This window comes from Penaeus monodon, chromosome 6 (assembly GCF_015228065.2).
Source record: "Penaeus monodon isolate SGIC_2016 chromosome 6, NSTDA_Pmon_1, whole genome shotgun sequence".
Lineage (NCBI taxonomy): Eukaryota > Metazoa > Arthropoda > Malacostraca > Decapoda > Penaeidae > Penaeus > Penaeus monodon.
The window spans coordinates 44,770,366-44,775,901 of record NC_051391.1 but is presented as its reverse complement, the minus strand read 5'-3'; the positions used below and the strand labels follow the sequence as shown (position 1 = coordinate 44,775,901).

The window sequence follows — 5,536 nt, the reverse complement described above, 5'->3', positions numbered from 1 at the left end:
ATGTGTCTCATACTCGTCTACATCTCGTCCTACCCACCTGTACCTTATCGCGGCTACGAAACATTATCGTTTTAATTCAGTGTATCATAGGAAAAAATGTATATATTTAGGAACATACGAAAATTTAAACCATGATAAAAGTAACGATTTACGATACATATTCTCTCTCACTTTCTCTCTCTGTTTTGTTGATTATCTTTTTTTTTCTATGCTCTTTCAAATCACGTGGAAAGCACTCTGTGTGCCACGCGTGCCAGAGGTTGCCAACCCCTGGTTTAAACCATTAACCATAAATGCACAGGCCTAGCATATTAATTTTAAACCATTAACTACATAATTGGAATTGGATTTAGAACTTGTGATTTTACTCCAAAAGTTTCGAAGAACCATCCGTTATGAAGTCTATGCAACAGTAGGCAACCGATGTTTTTTCGCGGAAATGAAAGATAGGTAAAGTAATATACATATGTAAACAAATCATTTATTTAAAAGAATACATAAATAAATAAATAACCTTAATTTTCACATTATGTAAATCAACAATGAGTAATCAAACATACATTATCTTTTAGCTTATACTATTATTTCAGCCAATGCAATATTTTATTTTTTATGCTGCTTGTGGAATCTTCGGAGCCGTGATAGTCAAAACGCCATCGGAAGACATTGCGGAAGTTACATATCCATATCTACTTTGCTTGGAAATTGAGCGTCGACAGAAGCTTTTCATGACTTGAAGTCGCCCTTCTTTCCATCGCCCTTTCCCCACCACTGATTGTCTTTCCACTCTAACTTAACGTCTCCACTCTTAAGTCATGGACCTCTAGCACAACCTTATTAGAATCAATGAAAAGTATTTTTCCCTGTTCTTATGGTTTTCATTTTTATTCTATTGAATATCTAAATAATCGGTTTTGCGTGACTTATTAAAAAAAAAAAAAAAAAAAACCCTAACCTTCATTTATTTTTTTTTCTTCTCTCTCGTCTTTTCTTCTTGTTTCCTGTATATGATATTTTGATGATTGTTTTTACGTCCCATTATTTTTAATGTAAACTCCTTAATTCTGTGTCTTCGCTGAAGGCCATGACTTGTTTTTTTGTGCATATTGCGTCTCTTCACGTCTGTACTTTCATGAGATCACTCACGATTTGCTTCTCCCCACCTATCCAGGATTTGGTCGTGGCTGTCTCAAATTGCTTCTGATATCGTAAAGAAGAATCATGAAAAAAGTTCCTTCTCTGCGAGGGGAAGTGAATCCTCTTTGCATTTAGGAGATCTACCGTTTCTGTTCAGTAAGGGGGTAGTATTTTTGTTCTCCTGTTTCTCTAGGTTTTCGTTTTTTTTTTTTTTAATAGTAAGTAAGTTTTCGTGGAAATGTAGATAAAGCTACAGTTTGCGCTCTTCTCTCAAAGGGTGTTGCTTCTGTTGTGTCTAGCAAGAGGCGGCTGCTGATGCTTTTATGCGGCGCGAGTTGGCTGTGCCCCAAAATGTCTACCTTCGTTTGGACACAGGATTATAGTATGCTTGGCAACATCTTCATCTGAATTTCGTGAAACTTCTAGTTCTCAACTTCAATGAGATGAATGTCTACGGTACAACTTTGTGAGAAATGATTCAATAATAATTATGCGTTTATATTTTCCATCATCAATATGGCCGTAATTTATATAGAGCCACAAACACACATACATATATAAATTTATATATATACATGCACACATATAGATGTATGTAAATATTTAGTTACACTAATTCGCACATACATACACAAACATACTTTGAGTGTTTGTTTAAGGACATCTGTGTGTGTGTGTCTACATATATATATGTATATATTAGTCTTGGAACTAATATAATATCATATGATTTATATATATAATATATATATATATAAAATTAGATATTTTATATATATAAAATATAATCATACATATATATATATATAAAATATATATATATAATATTATATATACATACTATATAATATATATATATATATTATTATATATTATTTTAAAATTATTATATATATATTTTAATATATAATATATGGCATTTCCTGCATAATCAACAGCTACTATGTACGCTTTCCCTGAGTAATAAACAAAAACTACCCACTGAGTTATTTTTCATGTGATCCTCACAATTAACCTTGTAATGCTCTTAAACGCATTTATTTGAAAACAGAAAAATGCCTAATTCACTGTAACATTATCCAAAATAATAAATAATTCTTAAACTTACATTGTTTCTAAGATTAGATAACAATTTTAGCTAATGATATATGTTTTCCTATGCTGCTTTTAGAATCTTCGTAGCTGTGACAGTCAAGACGCTATTGAAGACACCGCTGAAATCACGGGTTCAATGTTCACTTTGCCGGGGAAGTTGAAACGTCAACAGCAGCTTTTCATGGACTTGAAGTCGCCCTCTTCCTTTTCCACTCGACCTTCCACCACCATCTGATTGTCCTCTACTCTAACCTTAACGTCTCCACTCTTAAAGTCATGAACATCCAAAACAACCTGTATGTAGAATCGATTAATATATATACATATATATATATATGTGTGTGTGTGTGTGGTGTGTGTGTGTGCATATATATATATATATATATATATATATATATGCATATATATACATATACATATATTACATATGTATACTTACATATATATAGACATATTGACATACATATATATATACATATACACATAAATATACACACACACAGTAGCGTATTTGTGTATATATATATATATATATATATATATATATATATATATATATATATATATATATATATACACACACACACATATATATGTATATATGTTTACATATGTATCTACTTTGTATACATGTGTGTGCGTGTCTATGTTATTTCATGTATTTCCTGCAAAATTATCAGCTTCCATGTATACTTTGCCTTGGAAATTTACAAAAACAGTAATTTAATTGATTGCTCATATGAACCTAACGACTAACCTAACGACTAATACTATTGTTTATGTCTTCCTAAAGAGTCACTCAGTGGGATTTACAGTAATGTAACTTTCCTCTTACACAAAGTGTTTAGTAAACGATTGTTCAAATTTAATTAATATCGAAAAATAGTCATGAGTACACAGGTCACAACAATTGGAAGATATGAACACTTTTTGCATTTGTACTTTAATTTCTTCTTCAAGGAAGTAAACAATCGAATAAGGTATCCAAACAAAAGTAATTTATTGAAAAAATATATATATATTATCTAAAATAACAATAAATGATCACTTTAAAACATCATTGTCCTTCACTTCAGATTTTACATTCACCTAATGAATTTTTTTCTTATGCTGCCTATGAATGCATCTAAGTAAACAATCATTTATGTATATAGACACACGCTATAAATATGTGTATAAAATATATATATGTACAAACACACACACACTCACACACTAACTCTCACACGCGTATGTGCATATATATACATAAATATATATATCACAGGTCACATCACTTAGAAATAGTGAACCCTCTGTGCATTTGGTTCGTTTTTTCTTCAAGAGTTTCGAAGTACAATGTATTATGCAATTTATGCGACAGTCGACATTTATTATTATTTCGATAAGTTCTCGAGAAAGGAAGGCAGGTAAAGTCTTACGCACATGCAAATAACTAAAGTTTATTAAAGAAAATAAATAAATAAATAAAATAAAATGAAAAAATAAATAATCTTTTACTTAAATATACATCGTCTTTAACATTAGATTACACCTTTCATCTAATGAAATATGTTTTCCTATGCTGCCTGTGGAATCTTCGGAGCCGTGACAGTCAAGACGCCATCGGAAGACATCGCGGAAGTCACGGCCTCCATATCCACTTTGCCTGGGAAGTTGAAACGTCGACAGAAGCTTTTCATGGACTTGAAGTTGCCCTCTTCCTTTTCCACTCGACCTTCCACCACCACTTGATTGTCTTCCACTCTAACCTTAACGTCTCCACTCTTGAAATCATGGACATCTAGCACAACCTGTATATATAGAATCAATGAAAAGTATTTTTTTCCTACTTTTATTTTTTTCATTCTCATTCTGATGAATATCTAAATAACCGGTTTGAGTGACTTTTTTTTTTAATCTTCAATTTGAATTGCTTTTTATTTCACGATATTCTTGCATTCATGTATATGGATATTTGAATGAGTGTTTTTACGATTCACTTTGTTTTTAGATTGTAAAACTAACCTTGTGATTCTGGTCGTCTTCGCTGAAGGCCATGACTTGGTTCTCTTGCTGCAAATTGCGCTCTCTAATGCGTCTGTAGCTACTTATCGGATCACTCACGGTTTTTAGATTCTCCCCACGTATCCAGGATTTGGTCGATGGCTGTTTCAAAGTGCTTCCGAATATCCTCGAAGAAGGAATCATGGAAGAACAGTCCCCTCTCAGCGATGTGGAGAAGTGAATCCTCTTTGCATTTGGGAGAGTCTACCGGTTTCTGTTCATTAAGGGTGGTAGTATTTTTGTTCTCCATATTTCTCTAGGGTTTATCGCTTCAATTAGGTAGAGTTTCGTAGAAATGTAGATAAAGCTGCAGTTTACGCTCTTCTCTCAAAGAGTGTTGTTTCTGTTGTGTCTAGCAAGAGGAGGCTGCTGAGGCTTTTATGTGGCGCGAGTTGGGTGTGCGCCCAATGTCTACGCAGGATTATGGTATGCTTGGCAACATCTTCATCTGAAATTTCGTGAAACTTCTAGTTCTCAACTTCAATGAGATGAATACTTACGGTACAACCTTGTGAGAAGTGCTTCAATAATAGTTATGCGTTTTTATCGATATTTTCCGTCATCTATATGGCCATAATTTATATAGCCACAAACACACATACATATATAAATATATGTGTATATATGTATCTTTATCTATATATATACATGCACACATATAGATGTATATAAATATTCAGGTATACTAATTCGCACATACACACGCATACACAAACATATACATACAGAAATATACTTTGTGTGTTTGTGTAAGGACAATATCTGTGTGTCTAGGTCAGTCCCCTATGTCTGACTATATATATAATTATATGAATTTATATATATATATATATATATATATATATATATATATATATATATATATATATATATCAGGTATTTCCTGCAAAATCGACAGCTACTATGTACGCTTTCCCTGAGTAATCGACAAAAACTACCGATTGTGTTATTTTACATGTGATCCTCACAATTAAACCCTTTGTAACGCCTTTAAACGTATTTTTTTTAAAAACAGAAAAATGCCTTAATCTTTTTAAACATTATTCAAAATAATAAATAATTCTTAAACTTACATTGTCTCTAAAATTAAATTACAATTTCAGTTATTCTATGCTGCCTGTGGAATCTTCGTAGCTGTGACAGTCAAGACGCTATTGGAAGACTGCGGAAGTCAGGCCTCAATGTTCATTTTGGGCCTGGGGATTAAAACGTCAACAGAAGCTTTTTCATGGACTTGAAGTCGTCCTCTTCCTTTTCC

General features: G+C 32.3%; 1 pseudogene; it reads right to left on the bottom strand.

Moving 5' to 3' along the window:
• Window positions 1-3,512: 3,512 nt before the first annotated feature.
• LOC119574530 lies at window positions 3,513-4,609 on the bottom strand (annotated as a pseudogene).
• Between the last annotated feature and the right edge of the window lie 927 nt (window positions 4,610-5,536).